This window comes from Dipodomys spectabilis, unplaced genomic scaffold, assembly GCF_019054845.1.
Source record: "Dipodomys spectabilis isolate Male_0828 unplaced genomic scaffold, ASM1905484v1 ptg000156l, whole genome shotgun sequence".
Taxonomy (NCBI): domain Eukaryota; kingdom Metazoa; phylum Chordata; class Mammalia; order Rodentia; family Heteromyidae; genus Dipodomys; species Dipodomys spectabilis.
Genome location: NW_024870833.1, coordinates 1,697,969 through 1,717,855, shown reverse-complemented (window position 1 = coordinate 1,717,855; position 19,887 = coordinate 1,697,969). Strand labels below are relative to the sequence as shown.

Sequence of the window (19,887 nt, the reverse complement as noted above, 5' to 3'; positions counted from 1 at the left end):
ACAGAGGCAGTTTGAATAGAATAGGGTTATGTTTTCAGAAAAATAGTTAAGATAAAGACAAAAGTAAGAGCTGAGGAAAGCTTCATGGAAGGGATGGTGGTGAAGCTGGATTGCAAGAGTGCATTTTGCTTTTCAGGTGTGAGAAATGTCTATCTCAAGGGCTTGAAATTATTTGGTATATGACAGGGCGTGCTGCTTTTTGTGCTTCTCCTCTGCTGCCTACGGCCATCTGCCTATACTGATAATTTTGTGTGACCTAAGAAGGGTTTGTTTTAAATATGCAAAAGGCCGTTGGCAGAAAAAAAGGCTTCCTATCTCATACTAGCCAAGAATACGCATTACTTAGGGAAGATCTTCCAAAGTTAAGTTCTAACCAGTGGGTCCTAGACAGAATTAATCCCTTTTATTTGGAATCATTTGCTGGTGAATTATCTAAGACCAATTGTTCAAAGAATTTGTACCCCTCAATGCTACACAGCTAATAGTAACTGCTTAGGGCCTTGATTTAAGACCTAAATCTAAACACCTGAAATCACACGGACATCTTTTATATTTAATCACTGCTATTCAATTTTTTATAAAATTTTGTTTTGTGATAATATTTCAACTTGCAGCCTGAAGTGACCCTCCCAATTCAGTTTCCCAAACAATTATAAGTAATTAGGCACATGCCACAATGCCCAGCTACCCCTACTTTGGAATGCACAAAGGGGAAGAGATTATACAGAGGGAGGTATGTAAACATGAACATATTAGTAACAATAAAGATGCATTTTCAAAAGAGATACACACTACTTACCTCCAATTTTTCAACTGGTAATATTTCAATTAAGATACCTTATACAATTCGACATCATTCACGATGGAAAACTTGAAGAAAAAGCAGAAAACACTGTCCTAAAAAAATGAAAGATCAGAGAGGCAAGATTAAACAGTGAAAGTTTTTTTAAATTAAAGTGAGTTAGTAAGTGATCTAAGTTTATAAATAAAATGTCATGATGAACTGGAAGCTGCTGGTTCATTCCTGCAATCCTAGGTACTCAGGAGGCTGAGATTTGAGGATGGTGGTTTGAAGCCAGCCCCAGCAGGAAGCCTGTGAGACTGTTATCTCCAATTAAACACCAAAAAATGCTGGAAGTAGAGCTGTGGTTCAAGTGGTTGAGCATTGCCCTTGAATAAAAAAGCTCAAGGACAGTGCCCAGGCCCTGAATTCAAGTCCCAGGATCCACAAAAAATGTCATGAAAATGTAAGCAGTCATTTATCTGATATTTCAGTGAATTAAATTTGTTTAATCAATGGAAAAAGAAAGTACCTGAACCATACCATACTCCTCCCTCCCCTTAGTCACCTCTAGTGCCTAGGGGAAGAGCTTCTATCTGGCAGAGGTACTAGTTTTGCTGGAATTAGGGCTTCAGAGAAGCAAGCAAGAAACAAATCATCAGGGGTCCCAGCAGCTTCCCAAGATAAAGTAGTCATTAAAAATTAATTTGGTTACAAAACTATTCTGGAGCCCTTTTAGAGCTGGAGGTCTTTAAATTTAAATGATTCCATACAGTGACTGATTTAGTCTCTGGTGAAGTACAGGACTTTGTAAGCACCACACCTTAACAGCAAAAGTCTTTTCTTCATGGCTTTTTTCTCAGTTACATTATGTCTCCTCAGTAGAATAAGAACTACTCACTCAAGACTGGAGTTATTTCCTACACCCTAACCCATGAAACTCTAATCCACCATTTGGGAATGACTTTAACTTGCCCAAGAAGAAAAAAAAATTACTTTAGTATAAGTCTTAAGAGACACAATACAAAAAATCTTGAAGAAGTAAACAGTCTTCAGTTTCCCAATTAAGGACTTCAATAACTCAAGAACTGACAAAGATAGCTAAGGTTAAGCAGACACTAGTAAATGAGGAAAAGATTTTTCATAGAGACAAATTTTAACTAAGAATGACAGAAGTGACAACTTTTTAACAATTGCAATTTTGAAACTTTTAATCAAATTACTAATTTACATACTGAAAGCAATTTATAGTAGAAAGCACTAGGTAAAAGTCTGGGTTGTCCAACTGAATTGTCTAACTATGTGCTTCCAGATGTGATGTGAAATAAAGTGACAGCATGTACACTTTTGTCTACTACTCCAAAACAAGCACACAGATCTAATTAAAATGCAAAAAATGAAACAATAATACTATATCATGAAATGAGAGAGGGGGTCATTACAGAGACACAGGAACAAAGATCCAAAATTCCTAAGAAGTAAAATGATAGAAAAATGTAGTATTTACTAACCTGACTTACAAAGCTCATTTAACAAAAGGAAATTAATCAATATATTTTGATTAGAGGACAAAACTACGTGTGTACGTGTACATGTGTGCACACGTGCACGTGCGTGTGTGTGTTCGTTGGTCATGGGGCTTGAACTCAGGGCCTGAGCTCTCTCTCTGAGCTTTTTTTTTTTTGCTCAAGGATGGCACATTATTTCTTGAGCCACAGATCCACTTCTGGCATTTTAAACATAATTTCATTGTTACTATTAATGTGTTGTACAGAGGAGTTACCATTTCATTAGTCAGGTAATGAGTGCATTTCTCTTTCTGAACAATGTCACCCCTTCCTTTACTTTCCCCTAGTTTCCTCCTCCAAACCCTGCCCACAAGTTACTTAGGTCATTTTCCACACAGTATATTCCACACAGCATGATTGCAATTGTTCATTCCCCCGCCACACACACACACTTTTGGTGTTCTTCTTGTACAGCCCCTCCCCCCCCCAGAAGAGGAAGGAAAAAAAACAAAACAAAAACACTATCATCATCAACAACAACAACAGAAAAAAATGTTTCTATTTCCTGAGTTTGTTTCAATAGATACTATTTTAAGTATTCAGAGAAGTTACATCTTTGTGTTCTTTCCCTGAAGGTATGCCCCTTTAGTCTGACTGTGTGTGAATGTCTAAAGTCATTTCTGGGTTTTTTGACAGTTAACTGGAGATAAGACTCTCATGAACTTTCCTGCTTGGGCTGGCTTCAAACCTTGATCCTCAGAATCCAGCCTCTTGAGTAGCTAAGATTATGGGTACGAGCCATCGGTGCCTGGAGTACCATATTGTTATTTTAACGTTAGGAAAAGCATCTGATAGAGTCTAATATCCACTCACAATATAAGTTTTTAGAAAAATAAGAACAGAATGAAACCTCCTTAATTGCATACTAAATATTAAAACATCATATTTAATGCAGAAATGCTGAACATTTTCCTTTGAGAAAGGAACAATGGTGTCCACTAATATCACTTCCATTAAAATTATATCAAAGTACTAAGCACAGTGAAACAAGAATTAAATGAAAGTATATCAACTTGAAAAGAAAAATGTTCTTTATTTCTAGTTAAGAAGATGAACACCAGTAAGAAATTGTAAAAATAAATACCAAGAGTCATCAAACTCTTATCTCCAATCAAACACCCAAAAATCCAGAAGTGGAGCTATGGCTCAAGTGGTAGAGTACTAGCCTTGAGCAAAATAATAATAATAATAATAACAAAAATCTCAGGGACAATGCCCAGGCCCCAAGTTCAAGTCTCAGGACCAGCACACACACACACATACACACACAAAAGGAAATAGAAAATAATATTACAAAGATGTCAATTCTCCCCAAATTTTTCTAGATTCCATACAATTCCAATCAAATCAACAGATTTTTTTGTGAATGTGAATGAGGAAAATGATAAGATGATACTGAAGTTCATATAAATGTGTAAAGGACTGAGGATAGCCAAGATGTTCTCAAAGAACAATAAAGTAGAAGAACTTGTTCTACTAACTATTGAGACTTATTACAAAGGTATGATAAACAAGACAAAGTGCTATCAGGAAAAGAGACAAATAGGCCACTGGAAGCAAACAGCGTGTAGGGAAACAGAACCATAACACATACGAACATTTGATCCTTCACAATAGCGAAGACACATGCTGGGACCATTAGCTATCCATATGGAGAAAAAAACAGAGCATTGTGCTCTACCTCATGAGCCGCACACATGCGCGCACACACACACACACACACACACACACACACACACACACACACACACACACACACACACACACACACACACACACACACACACCAGTTTCAGCTCAATGTTGTATCTATGTGAAAGCCAAAATCATAAAGCTTCTAGATGAGCAAAAATATACGTAAAACCATGGGACAGAAAAAGTATTAACTGTGTCTGATGTCTAGTTTAAGCATAAAATAAAATATCGAGGCTAGGAATATGACTTAGTGATAGAGTGACTGTCTGGCATGCATGAAGACCTGAGTTCAATTCCTCAGTACCACATAAACAGAAAAAGCCAGAAGTGGCACTGTGGCTCAAGTGGTAGAAAGCTAGCCTTCAGAAAAAAGCAGCTCAGGGACAGTGCCCAGGCCCTTAGTTCAAGTGCCAGGACTATCAACAAATAAATAAAGAAAAAAAAATAAAATATCAACTGCATTAAAATGTGTGTTTATAAAACAACAAATAAAAATGAAAAACCATACCACCCAAAGAGAGAATATATTTGCAACTAACAGACTCATTTCCAGCATATAGTTAAAAAAAAAAAAAACAACAACCCTGTAAATTAGCAATTCAAAAAAGACAAGGATTTATATGATACCTTTCTTCAAGGAATTCTGTCCAAAATCATTTTAAAAACACAAGCCTCTACCTAGATTTAGTTACAAATACACACACTCTGAGATGTATACAATTAATGTTTTATTTATATATTAACATTTGAGAAACTTAAAATGTATTAAATGCTCACATTTCAACAAACCAGTTGTTATTCCTCCTCTGAACATTAGAAGAATCACTGAAAAGTCTTGAATTGCACGAAGATCTCCTAGACAAATCCACAAAGACGTTTTCCAAACATTGAGAGCTACTTCAATAATATTAACAATGCACACGCATGCGCACACACACACACACACACACACACACACACACACACACAGGGTGATATATTCACGTAATGGAATAGTACACAGTAATGATAATGAATAGTCTCCAGCAAGACATAAATCAGATACATCTCATGTTCAAATTTGCTCAAAAGAGCCCAAGCAATAGGATTCCACTTACATAAACTACAAAAGACAAAGTGGACAAAAGTAATCTGCAGTGTTAAAAAGTCAGAAAAATGGTTGAAGGTACAATGTGATAAGCAGGACTTCAAAGTTGCAAATGATGTTTTAATTTCTTGGTCTGGGAGCTGGTACACAAATGTGTTTACTTGATGAAAATTCATTTGAGTTGGTGCTGGGAATGTGGCTTAGTGGTAGAGTGCTTGCCTAGCATGCATGAAGCCCTGGGTTCGATTCCACAGTACCACAGAAAAAGCCAGAAGTGGTGCTGTGACTAGCTTTGAGCAAACTTGAGCAAAAATATTCATTTGAGTTATTCACTATTAAAATGGGTACCTTCTGCATGTTAAGGTTCAGTAAAGGTTTTTTTGTTCTTTGTATGTAAAGGAGTACATCTTTCAAAATTGTTTAGGGAATATGAGAGCAAAACCTTTAATATCCATTACCTCAGGTCAAAACACAAAAATTAAATAGCCAATAGTTTAAAAGCAATATGCTAATTACCAAAAATTCATAGAAATGTCAAAATAGCCAAACTAAATTACAGCAGTTTTGGTTTGAAATTATTTGACTCAAGTCTAGACTTAGAGACAGGTATTGACTCATAAAGATATAAGACAAGAAATTTCACCTTGTAGGTTTTTGTTAGACAGGAAAGATTTTAAAGCCAAGTGCTGGTGGGTCACACCTGTAATCTAGCTACTCAGGAGGCTGAGATCTGAGGATCACAGTTCAAAGTCAGCCCAGCAGGAAAGTCCATGAGACACCTCCAATTAAATCACAGAAAAAGCTGGAAGTAGTGCTGTAACTCAAATGGTAGAGTGCTAGCAAAAGGAGCAAAAGGAGCTTAGAGACAGTGCCCAGACCCAGAGTAAAAGGCCCAGGAATGGCAAAAAAAAAAAAGGATTTTAAATCTTAGCCATTACTAATCATTTGATTGATGTGCCTAGTTAAACCTCTTAATTTGACAATTAAACCAAGATGTTTTGACATTGAATAATTTGTCCAAGTTAATAGTTTTTTTCTAAGTATAAACAATTTAAGTTATTTAATTATGTTTACCTGTCCCAATTTTCTTTTTTTTTATTGTGAAAATACTGTACAGAGGGGTTACAATTACATGGGCAAGATAATGAGCATATTTCTTATCAAGCATTGTAGCCTCCTCCTTTGTTTCCCCTTCCCATCCCATCCTCCCCCTATCCCCCACCTAACCCTCATCCCCCCCTCCCCCACCAAAATTGTAAAGTTTGTTTTCGCCTGTCCCAACTTTCTAAGTTCTAGATTTCCACCTACCAAGAGATTTTGTTCTTCAGCAGGGTCCACCAATATATACCATATTAAACTGAAACATTTTTATCCAAACAACTCAAAAGTAATTTCTTTGGCATCTATGACTAATAGCCAAGTTATTTCTGTGGCAAAAAAGATAAGACTTTCTAAAAGTAAAGTTCATGATGTGCAGCCTAGTAGATAACCCTCTGTTCACAGTAAATGATGACTTTGACATGTATGGTAATTTGCAATAACAACAGTACCTCCACATATGGCATATGGTATTCCAGAAAATAGACTTTGGAAATCAATCATGAACTCAAATTGAAACCAAGAATTTTCTAGATGCTCATGTTAACAAATACATGTTCTAACGTACATTAAATTATTATAGTAGTTTAAAACTTATTTATTAATTTGGTCATAATTATAAATCCAAAACAACTAAATTCTCCAATTTACTTTTTTTGATGGCTATTCCAGGGCTTGAATTCAGGGCCCTGAAGTACTGTTCTTGAATTGTTTTTTGTTTGTATTTTTGTTTCTCTGTTTTGCTCAAGGCTAGTGCTCTACCACTTGGGTCATGGCTCCATTTCCAACTTTTCTGGTAGTTAATTTGAGATCAGAGTCTCAAAAGACTTTCCTGCCGGGGCAGGCTTTGAACCACAGTCCTCAGATTTCAGCCTCCTGAGTAGCTAAGATTATGGGTATGAGCCACCTGCACCTGGCCCAATTTACTTTTATATCCAAGAATAAGAAATCTGCTTAATTTTTTTTAAGAGAATGACATTATTTTGGAGCCAGATGCATCAAAAGTGAACAGTATATAAAATAAGTCCCCCAAAAGACTCTCCCTTCATTTTTTTAAATTGCTATTTTCCTCTCCCTTTATTTTAGACTAAAAAAATGAATCTTTGCCTTTGCCAGCTGTACAGAAAATACCTTTGAGGACCTGTATAAAATTGAAAATAAATCAGAAAATTGCTTTCGAACCATGGAAATTTGTTCAGTGAAGAACTGAAGGTCTCAATAATATAAATACAAACACTTAAAAGTTATTCAACACCTGGGCTGCAGGCATGGCTCAAGTAATTGAATGTCAGCCAGGAGTAAGCAAGACAAGCAAGCGGAGGCTCTGAGTTCTAGTGTCTGTAGTGGTAAAAGAGAGAGAAAGAGTAGGGAGAGGGGAGAAGGAGAGAGAAAAGGAAGAAGGGAAAAAGACAGATATACTCAGGACCAAAATACAACATAGTATCTTGAAACAGAAAAAAAGGACTAAGTGAGAAAAGCAATAAAACTGCAGTTCAGATAGCACTAACAATAGTCTTAGTTTTTATATATGTACCAGTTTGGGGGTGAGGAAGGAGTACATGGAATATTTATACTATCTTTGCAACTTTATTGTGAGTCTAAAATTACAACTAAGTAAAAAGCTTATCTGGAAGGAGAGGTGTGGCTCAAGTGTTACAATAGCAGCTTTAAATGAAAAAGCCAAGCAAGAGCAGAAGGCCTTGAGTTCAAGCTCTCTCTAGTACCTGCACCAAAAATGGAAGGTGGTAGCCAGGCACTGGTAGCTCACACCTGTAATCCTAGCTACTCAGGAGGCTGAGATCTGAGGAACACGGTTCAAAGTCAGCCCGGGCAGGAATGTCCGTGAGACTCTTATCTCCAATTAACCAGCAGAAAACCAGAAGTGGCACTGTGGCTCAAGTGGTAGAGGAGAACTGGCCTTGAGCTGAAGAGCTCAGGGACAGCACCCAGGTCCAGAGTTCAAGTCTGATAACCGACAAAAAAAAAAAAAAGGAAAGAAGGGAGGGAAGGAGGGAGAGGGATTTTATTTAAAAAGGCAAAAACTGCCCAAAGTTGGGAAATTTATAACTCAAGATAGCTGAAAAAAGTCTAATCAGTATTTACTTTCAAGTAACAATGTATCTCTCTCTTTTTTTGTGTGTCTGTTAGTTGTGGGGCTTGAATTCTGGGGCTGGGTGCTGTCCCTCAGCTCTTCAGCTCAAGGCTAACACTGTACCATTTGAGCCACAGGGCAACTTCATGTTTTCTGGTGGTTAATTGGAGATAAGAGTCTCAGGGACTTTCCTTGCCCAGGCTGGCTTTGAACCATGATCCTCAGATCTCAGGCCCCTGAGTAGCTAGCAGGCGTGAGTGAGCCACCAGTGGCCAGTCAAGCCAATGTATCTCTTAAAAATATATCTTTTTGCCTAAGGCCTCAAGGGAAGGAAGGTACAACAAGAAAGGACTAATTAAATGCTACTAGTCCAACCTTATAAAAAAAATCAAGCTCAAAATTAGAAGAATGAAATGAAAGTCAGACTATCCCTCAATGGAAAGTGAAGAGAAGAATCCTTTCGAAGGCATAACAAATTTTTGCATGTAAGGTTCAACCTATATAAGGTAGAACAGAGGTAGATGGCCAAGTAGAGAAGGGTATTCTTGAGGTTCAAAAATAGTAAAGAGCCATGTACCAGAGGCTCACACCTGTAATCCTATATACTCAGTAGTTTGTGATCACCAATTCACCATCAAAAAGCCAGAAGTGGAGCTATGGTTCAAAGTGATAGAGCACTAGTCTTGAGCCAAAAAAAGCTCAAGGATAGCACCCAGGCTCTGAGTTCAAGCCCTAGGACAAACACAAAAACAAAGAAAAATAGTAAAGATTAAAAAGTATAAATATATAGTATTTCCTGTGTACTCACAGATCAAAAGTATTAATCTGGGGCTGGGGAAGTGGCTCAGTGGTAGAGTGCTTGCCTTGCATGCATGAGGCCCTGGATTTGATTCCTTAGCACCACATAAGCAGAAAAAGCCAGAAGTGGTGCTGTGGCTCAAGTGGTAGAGTGCTAGCCTTGAGCTGAAGAGCTGAGGGACAGTGCCCAGGCCCAGAGTTCAGGCCCCAGGACTGGCAAAAAAAAAAAAAAGAAGAAGAAGAAAGTATTAATCCTTCTAAGTACCCTGTACAGAGAGTAATACATTTACAGATGAGAAGTTTCATACATAATGGAACAGAGATATGAAGGCAGGCACCCTGGGTGGATAGTCCACCAAGCTTCCCAGTAGATACAGGAAGGAAATACTGCATTTTAGAGACCATACCAGGCTATTTATCCTATCCTTCGCCTCCGCCAAATAACAAAGTGCTCTTCCCAACGTATAAGGAGTTCTTACTTGGGCCAGAAAGAGAACCTACTGGGTCATAAAGTCTACAAGAGTGCATTCATATCTGATGTGCTTGGTACAATGTTCTTGCTGAGACACTGTTATACATAAAAGTTAGTTTTTATAGTGTTATCAGTATTCAAATTCAGATACGTTGGGCTGGTCTGGGAATGTGAACACCATATGCAGTATTTTTTTTTTCTGTGGGAAAAATGGTGCTGATTTCAAAAGAAAACAAAAAAAAATCTTTATAGAGCATTTAAAAATTGTGCCTCCTTCTACATAGACTTTAGCCTTATGGATGCCAAGATCATTAAATTTTAATAAAGGCACTGCAGTTACTCAATCCAGTTTTCCTCATACATCAAAGAGCCATAATTCTTTATACTTAACATGATAGAAATGATGCTACCGGAAAAAATAGCTTAATATTCTATGGATTCCCTGTACTGTGGCCAATTGTGGATGGATCTAGCAGTCAATATACCATTTTCCCTATCCCTCTCAAGAAGATTTACTTTAAAAAAATTATTACCAAATGAGCAAATATATCTTTCACAGTTACCCCACTCCCAGACCAGAAAAGGTTAGCAGCTCAGGAGGTAAAAAGCAGAAACAGCAGTAATGAGCAAGACAATGTCAATAATAATATCAAGAAGTACTTTTTACAACTGCTATGAAAGTTTTAAATACAAAACATCTTCTGGTTCATTTAATCCTCACATGAGGTAAATACCACATTATCCCCATTTCAAAAATGAGGAAATAGGTCAGAGATTAAGCAATTTGCCCAAGAATGCAGAGTTAGTGTCAGAAGATCTGACCATCTGAACATTTTACCCCTGAAGATCATGTTTTTAACCACCATATTCGGTATAAAGAAGTCATAATCTTAAAATAAATATAGGATGCATACTCAAACTCATTTCTTAATTAGAGTGGTTTGGAGCCCCCCAAAAGGCTCATCTGGCTTTTATAAGGAATATTTCTAAACTAAGATTAAATACATTTATGAAGAACACATTTAAGTGTACTTAGCTTTGCTTTTATCACTCTGAAATCTCTCAACTGTTTGAGCACCACAAACAATGGTTAACAATGTTATTGAGCAGACTAATAAAACTTTATTTTAAAAATTTCAGGTAAAACACATTGTCCATCTTTACCACCAAGTAAACTAGGGTAAAATATCTACAGGAGGGCCAACCCTTTGAAAAATTTCAAAACATCAGGAAACAGTGGGAACTAGATATTCCTTTTAGGACAAATTAAAATTTTGTTCTTTCAATAGCACTGTAAGATCTTCTTTAACAACAAAGATTAAGTTGAGATGAAGTAAACATTAATTTTTATTTCAAAACATCTGCTTAAATTTTAAAAATGCCTCACTGACAATCCAAAAAGCCTACTGCTTATTTCCTAGAAGAGCCACATGATCAACATGGCAAACTTAATTTAATTAGCTAAAGCTATGCTACTTGTTATGAAAAGCAGGCAACCTCCAACCACTTCAAGAGCACAAGTTGATTTTTTAAATTATCTATTTGAACTTCAGATCTTGGTTTCTGCAAGTCAGCCCACAAAAGCCTAAACATAAGGGTATAGAAGTATAACAAAATGCCAAACCTTGTGTGGGCAATATTTCTATGCAAAAACACATTTAGCATTCCAACTTAGGATAAAAACACCTACCTTGCTCCACTGTGTCCTGGGAGTAGAATAAAGATATCTTCCTTCCTAACTGGGAGTCTGAGCTTCCTTAGGATCCTTAGCCTTCCAGATTATGGCACAGCAGAAGGAAAGGTATGAATGGGGGGAAAGGCAGAGCTTGGGTGGGAAAAGATCTGGAGCAGGAAGGCAAGACCTACTTTGGAGAGTAAGATGGAAGATGGGATAACAGCCATAAGGAGAGGTGGGAGTATGAGGGATTGGTAGAGTGGCTGTGAAGAGGATAAGGAAAAAGGGCCTGCTCCAACAACACCAGCTTCTACAACGGTTCCTCTTTCTTACTTAAAAAGAGGGAAAAGGTCAGGGTGCAGTTGGCTCATGTCTGTAATTCCATCTATTCAGGAGGCTGAGATATGAGGATTGTGGTTCCAAGCCAGCCTGGGCAGGAAATCCCATGAGACTTATCTCCAATTAAGCACCAAAATAGCCAGAAGTGGAGCAGTGGCTCAAGTGGTAGAGCCCTAGCCTTGAGCAAAAACCATCAGGGACCTCACTCAGTCATTGAGTTCAAGCCCCAGGACTGGCACACACACAAAAATGTGATGAGCAGAAATTGAATGATGGGTATGAGGGATTGGTGACTCACACCAGCTACTTGGGAGGCTGAGATCTGAAGATCTTGGATCAAAAGCCAGCCTGGGTAGGAAATTTTGTGATACTGTTGCCTCAAAACAAAACAAAACAAAAACCTACCAAAAAAGTCCTAAGTACAGCTGTGGCTCAAGTGGAAATATTATAGCCTTGAGTGAAAAAAGCTCAGGGACAGTTCCCAGGTCCTTTGTTCAAGCCCCAGAAAGACACCAAAAAAAAAAAAAAAAAAAAAAAAGGAAGAAGAGGAGTCCTCCCTCAGGTTATGCTCATTCCCCTTTACAAGAAAGAATGAGGCCTTATACTCTTCCCCACTGACTTGCTAGAGCACAGGAATTTAAAGGGGAATGAACTTAGGGAAGTGCTGGAGGCCTTTTTGTCACAATTCACCCAGTAAAGACTTCAGTGTCAACTGAGAATTGGGTGGGGGGGAGGTCCAGGTCATCACAGGAACAGCTACAGAGAGGAAGGAAAACAGGCATAGAGATTTTGAAGCAAGGAAGGAAGTGTGATATTAGAGAGGGGAGCAAATAACAGATCTGTAAATGAGCTGAACTATAATAAATGTCAAATATTTAAGATTCCATTTGACAGTTCCAAGTAGTTCATCAAGTCCACTTCACGTTTAGACAAATGTCTGCGGCCAAAGTAATAATCTAAGATTTATTTTGCAGACTATATGAAAATAAACTTCTAACTACATCCAAGACAATTTCCTGGTGTCTTTTATATAGTGACAATAAAAATCAATTCAGAAAGGCTTCTTCATTTACTTGGTAGGCACTCAGTTACATTATCGTTTGTCAAGTTTTTCACCCTAATAGCCCAAATATTATGAATAATTACCTTCACAAGTAAAGTATATTTAACCCTTTCTTGAGAGTATAACTATAATTAAGAACTTGCTCATTCAGCCCAGATTGCCAGGTCTCCAAGTTATTACTTAAAACAGCCTCATATTCCACACTGCACACAGATACACATGTTAATGACGTATGTACTGAGTAACACAAGAATTCTTTTTTCCTTTTCTATAAGACATAGTTATTTCACCAAAAACTCAAACAATTTACTTCTTCAAAAATGGGGCAACAAACTCCAAATTGCACAATAACCATTTTTTTTTCTAGAATTTCTGGTCAAAGATAGTTTCATAAGTAAATTCGACCAAATGGAGCATAAACACCACTTAGGTATCATGGGTTTTCCCCTCTGATCTCTATGGGGTTCTTCCAGTTGAACTCTACTCAGATGTGAGGTCTCTCTCTTTAACCAGAGATAAGGGTCAGTATGGCAGGCACAATAGCACATCAGAAAAGCAACAGCAGACACCACTGAGAGACAAGGTGACACTCCACCCTCACTCTGAAAAACATTCCTGGCTACTTCACCAACAATTCCGATGCTGCCTTAGAATCTCTGAAGTCTGGCAATTCCTAGCCCTGTTAAGAGATTCTGCCGATTCTCATAGCAGCTGCTGTATTTTCTGAAAACCATGACCTAAGCCCCAAACCTTTGTACTGAATTAAAGAGGAGAAAAACAGGGTGAGCTATCCAGTACTGGAGAAGGCAGGGATGTATGTGTTCATGTATAACTCCCAGCTCCCAATAAGCAAACTCAAATTCCTATATAGCTCATATTTTACTTTGGCAATGTAATTTTAAATACTATTAAAATGAGGCAACGTTTTTAGTTACTGAAACAGTTACAGACTATTAAGAATCTTTAAACAGAGATTAGAAATCTGCTCAGATGATACCCCTGGCTAGAAAATGGACACATCTAAAAAGAAAAAAAAAGCCTTGAGATTATCTTGAGGCAAGGACGCTGAAAACTTTCAAGATCAACAGAACTATAAAGTTTCCTTATCACACAAATTCTCATTTTCATAAAATTTGTATCAGTCAGCATATAAATGTATGCAAAATGTGGAAAAAGAACACATGCTTTAGAACTAGACAACACGTGTTTAAATTCTAGATCTGCAATGTACTAGGTATATGACCTCCCCAACTATGTCAACTACAGAGGAATACCAGAGGTTATTGTCGTTATCTCTGCAACAGGGATATTATCTTTAGCACAGGGTAACTATAAGGATTAAATTGAAATATACATTGCCTACAACCCCAGTGTCTGGATATACTCAATGGTAGCTCAATTCAGTCCAACACAAACTGTACAGTGTGGTTTATAATTAAGGAGAAGAATGTGTCAAATAAACATAAAAAATTTTTCAGAGTAATTGAACATAGATTACTTTCCATCAGATGTAAAGATGGAACTCACATATTTAATATTTACCTTTGCTGAAGTCTAAGTCTCTTGAGTTTTAAGCCAATGGGGGTGGGGGAGGGAGAATCTAAAGCTCTAAAAGTTCCTATCACACACTGATTTAAAATTATCTATATGTAGATGCTTGCATTGTTCCAGTGCTCATAAAAAAAACACCAGCAGAAAACTTACCATGGGGGATGAGATGTTTTCTAATTTAAAACTGAATTAATTAAACTCTCATCACAAAACCCTTTCTTGATCAAACTATTTCTTACACGGTCTTGTGTATCACTGCAGATCATTCCTAAGGGAAAGCAAAAAGTTAGCCTTCCAAAATGAATAAGCCTGCAACAGAACCTCTTTGGTCAAATTGTTCTTTTATCCTTTTCATTCCTGTTCTATAAACCATAAGAATTATGCCAAAGATTATTGTGTGATAAATATCACTGAAGAACAAACCAAACCGAAAAGTCCTGTCTAGACCCAAAGTAGTGAATTTTCTTAAAGAGTTGAAATATTTGTTTCAGTAACGACAGAAATGCTTTATATTTTAACATATCAAACAGTACAACTTATGGCTTTTTAAAAACGTACCTTACTTGTATAAAGTGAGCTTTATTCAAGCTTTTTACACCTTGTTCTCTCACACACAGCCCACGCCCCAAATCCTGCTTTTATACACTCTAGGAACAGACCCACAAGGTATTAAACTTACAGAACTTCAACTGGAACTAAGTCTAAATTCTCCTTCCCGGACCTTATAGCTCCTTTAATGGAATCTCCTTTAAATGAATGTAGACATTGTTTGTTTTCTCTCCTCGTTACTCAACACCTGCCAAGAATTATTTGTAAACCTCATCTACAACCAGTATTACTATTATTACTACTACCCTTCCCCAAGTGTGAACATCCTCAACCCAGTCAACCTTAGCGCTGCTAGTCATCCCAAAACACCTTGCTGAGGCGTGAAGTCTGTCCACAGGTACACTCTTCTCAATGTCTCGGAACCCGCAAAGAAGGGTACCATCGCCTCTGCCCTGGAAGCGAACGTCAATCAAACCACCGCACCCCTCCACTCACACACCCCGCACCCCGCACCCAGACAGCGCGCCGCGGCCACTCCCTCACCCCTCGGCCTCCCGGTGCCGTTCGGGGCGTCCGGGACGCGCGCGGACGCGTCAGGCCCTGCGCAGACCTCCTGCAGCCCCGCAGTTCCTGGTGGAGGCTACAGTTCGAGGCCCAGCCAAGCCCCCCACCCCACCCCAGGACACCTGCAGTTGCACACGCCCACCGTCCTGGGCATAGGATGACTAGAACGACCCCTGGGCACACCCGACGCCCTGGCCCGGGCAGGTGCCGGGCCTCCTCCCAGACACTCACCCGGCGGTCGCGGCTCCCCTGGCCGCCGCCTCGCGCTCACGCCCGCCGTCTGCTCCCGCGGGGGGGTCCGGGCCGGTGTAGCTTCCCCGCCCGACCCCCCTCGGGTGCACGCCGCGCGAAGCCCAGATCCGGTGTAAGCCGCCGTCGCCGCCACCGCCGCCGCCGCCGCCGCCGCCCCCTTCACTTCACTTCACTCCCTCCTCCCTCGATGCGTCCCTCCCACCGAGGCCCGCCTCGTATTTCCTGGATCCGGTCTCGGTGAGAGCTTGGCAAGTGAACCTCCAGCTTCAGGGCTTCCGTCGGACGCCGTCGCTCGCCAGGCACAAAGATGGCGCCGCTGGGGACGGCTGTAGGCAATCTCGCGAGGCTTCCCCCACAGGAACAGAAGGGCGCCTCTCCCCCGCCTCCCCCCCCCACACACACAGAAAAGGTGATAAATTATCCTGAACGGACGCTCCCTCATATCGGAAATGGGCAGTACCAGTTACCAGGGAAGATTATTGCGCCTGCGCAAGAGTGCGGGACTGACGCAAGCCCAGAACAGCTCCTGAATTGGGACGTAGTTCTCTGGTGTTTTACCTGTTTACTCTATAGAGGCGCCAGGCAGAGAAACCGGGAATGAAACCTGGAGAAGGGTTTGACAGGATAAGTGTCAAAGTGTAAGGTGTCTCTTAAAACCCTCAGAATGTCAAATAGTCTACACACTTTTGCATCCACCAACAGTCCTCCAGCACTCTTGTGCTCTCTGTTCCCATTGGGACAGTGCTCCTTCTCCATCCTGTTGGTTGGTTCAGGTTACCAAGCGTTTACTGCACACTTACAGAAGTGCTTTACATCTGGGAGCCATAGACGTTCTGTTGTTCACTTCACCATCTAATTTTGTCTTTCACTGTGGTGCTACGTGAGCCTTCTAGACCTCATACAAGTAACTCCTTTTCCACTTGTATTTTTCCTTGTTCATTCATTTCTTCAAACGTGTGTTCAGTTTCTTGTGTGCTCAGTACTGAGGAAACACACATGCTCTTACCACTGGAAGCTATTAGCCTGAGAAGGAAATGTATGGGAAGAATTGTTTTTAATTATCACAATTTAACACAGTAAGTTCTGTGATAGAAATGACTAGAGAGCGCAGTGACAGATATGGAAAATACGTTATGATAATTCCTTTCCAAGGAAATTCTTCAGGAGTGTCACCCAAGCTTTAGTCCAGCCTATCAAAGTGATTTCAAGAAACAAACCACCCTAATTACTTTTAACACAAGTTAATCGAAAGATCTCATTATTAGGCAAATGAAAAATGCCAAAGGATTCTACATATCACTCAGGTAGGAACTGTAACTATTCTATCTGGAGTGAGACGAACAAAGAGAAATGAAGGGGATGGTTGTAGTAGACATTTAAAGGAGGCCCTTGTGAAAGCAAATTCAGGCTTGCAAAAGCAGCACTCATTGGTACTAATATTTCTGACAGGACTCACAACACTGGATTTGAATAGAATAGTATAGAAATAGGAAATCTACAAACCAAATCCAATTGCTGCTATGGAAAGGATGTGAGCTTCTCCCTCACTAGTTTCTAGGATCCCTTCATTCTGGGTTTAAGAATGAAACATGGAAACTGGAGCTGAATTTTACTTCATTAAAGCAGAAGTAACCATTCATTTTGGAAGCCATTCATTTGGGAAGCTGTATATGATAAGAAGGAAAAGCCACGAACTCTTATCACACACCCTACATATTGAAGACTATCTTGTACAAATATGCTTCAAGATCAGAGTTTCAGGCCAAGCAAAGTAGCCTCCAGGCAATTTAAATGATCCATGAATGCTTAATGTAGAAGAGCATTGAGAATTTTCCTTATTTTATAACAAATTCAGACTAATGCAGCAGCTCTGTTCTACAAAGTAAGCCAAAGTTAATGTGTCTCTGTCTTCTTGCTCCATCACACTAAGAACTCATCCTAACTAGGAAAAGTCAGAGGATGGGTAGAGTTTGGAGAGATGGGGGAGAATAATGAAAGGGGTGACATTAATCAAGATGCATTGTACTTATAAATTGAGATGTTCAATTGAAACCTTCTTATACAGCTACTTAATGATAGCAACAACAACAATAATAGAGCCATCCTAGTCTACATGGTCCAACATGGCTCAGCCACTACATCCTATTCCAGCAACCAGGAAGGAAAAAGCTACTCAGTTCTTTTAAGCTCATGACCTGGAAGTTATAAACAACCCATTGGCCAGAACTTAATCATACTATTGCATCTATTTACAAGGCAAGGCTATATAGTTAATAATTCTATGAGTTTGTGGGGGGAAAAACTGTGAAGAGGATAATGACAATCAGCAGCCCCCTAAAATGATAAAAACAACAACAAAAAACCCTCAAACTGTATCTAAAGTTAGAGCTTATTGTCACTCCTGCTACCAGCAAGAAGCGTAGAATTAGGAGAAAGTGATCTTTTCTATCTCTCTGTGGACATACTTCACAAACCCCTTCTCTACCCCCACCATCTTAGCAATAGCTTCTTCTCCAGGAGTGAAAAGGGTAGGAATGGAGCTGGCCAAGTTATTGCCTTACATGATTCTATCATAAGATGTCTTTGTCCTCTGTGGACATGGCAGATACCTCAAACAGTTCCTCCTCCTTCCCTCCCTCCCTCTCTCCCTTTCTTCTCATTCTTTGTTTTTAGATAGAGTTTTGATATATAGGTCAGATTGGCACTGAACTCTCCATCCTCCTTCCTCCTCCTCCTGATTGCTGGGATTACAGGTGTGCGTGCTACTACCACACCTAACTAGTTCTTTCCTCCTTGATTTATTTTTTTGGTTTATTTTCAGGCTCCTACTGGGAAGGTTTGATAGTACATTCCAACACATAAGTGATACTCTTTCCTATGGCCACTCTTTCCTCAGCTCCTTCTTTCTTTCCTTCCTTCCTTCTTTCCTTCCTTCCTTCCTCCCTCCCTCCCTCCCTCCCTCCTTTCTTTCTCTCTCTTTCTCTTTCTTTCTTTCTTCCTCCTTTCTTCTTTTCAGAGACATTCATCTGATCCATGAAAACCTCATATATCCTTTCTTTGCTGAGCAAGCATGCTGTTCTGTCATTGGTGTTACAACAAGCTTGCTATAATCAGAATTCTGATTAAGAGGCAAACAGCAGTGTCTACATTGACACAGGTCTCCAATTTCCAAGAATATGTGACAGGCTCTTGGGATAACTATCTGGGTATGATCTATAGATATCTACAGTTGAATAATCAAGCAGCTGGCAGTTGCTACTTCTTGAAGACACCTCTAACTCAGCTCCAACAGGGCCCCGTTTCCCACTGGGGAAAAAAAATCTGCAGTAGTTCTTCAAAGTCAATAGCTAATAAACATCTCCCTTGTAGTCTTCTTTTATTTGAGCTGGAGGAAGTGTTCCAGTGATAGTCATAGAACCGGTTTTGCCACCTCCTGGTATGCCCTATTGAGAAGAGCCTGGAATCTCTCTTTAGAATGGAATAGAATTTGGAACTAACCCTTTCAAAATATAATAGTCTAAAATAGTAATCATTGTATTTGTTCATTACGCAGTGAGTCAGCAATTTGGGCTCAATTTAGCATTCCTTCTAGTCTCACTTAGGGTCATTCATAGTGATAAGAATATGTAATGTCATCCCTACCTCCATAGAGTATAATCTAAAAGTGAAAAAGTTAGCTAAGGTATCTAATAGGCCATTTCATTTGGCTGCCTGATTTTTTAGTGATGAGGTGCCTAAGGAGAGCTATGGTTTTCATTGTACAAATTTTACTTTGTAGTGAAATGGCCTCTTGGTTTTAGGCCAACGCTGTATGAGATGACCATTTTGTAAACTTTTTAAGAGTGGTGCTAATGGAGCAACTGTAGATAGATAGGGAAGGAAAACTCTTATTAACATTATGAATCAGTTCTGGAAAGAATGAATTGCTGCCTCACAGTCACACACACACACATCCTGTGGAAAAGATCCAAAGTAATCCATCTGCCAAAGTAGCTAACTGGTCTCTTTGAGAAATGGTGCCATACTGTGGGCTAAGTTAGTCTCTATTACTAGTAAATTAATTGAATCTTGGTGAACTAGAGCCCTTACTGGACTTTAAGGGTGACTCTAGGTTCTATTACAAGAGTCCCTTAGTCCCTGTTCTCCCTTCTTATGACATATATCTAAAAGAAAGCTTGTCAGCAATGGATTTTTCCAGCTGTTTGATACTAGACAATGTAAATTTGGGATGCTAGCTATTTATATACCTTATCTGGGATGTTGGGATTATTTCAATCCTATTGTGAGGGAAAGATGTCCCATA

The 19,887-nt window shown here is 39.3% G+C and overlaps 1 protein-coding gene across 3 annotated transcripts in view; it reads right to left on the bottom strand.

Moving 5' to 3' along the window:
* The window catches only part of Tab3 (TGF-beta activated kinase 1 (MAP3K7) binding protein 3), a 55,945-nt gene extending 40,226 nt beyond the window's left edge, over positions 1-15,719 (bottom strand). For 2 of the 3 annotated variants that reach the window (XM_042692429.1, XM_042692431.1), the window contains exons 1-2: positions 15,564-15,719; positions 800-897 (exon numbers count right to left, since the gene is read on the bottom strand). The gene's annotated coding sequence lies outside the window, so the exon portion shown is untranslated. The remainder of the gene's footprint in view (positions 1-799; positions 898-15,563) is intronic. The other variant, XM_042692433.1, reaches the window with a different exon arrangement.
* Positions 15,720-19,887: the final 4,168 nt, after the last annotated feature.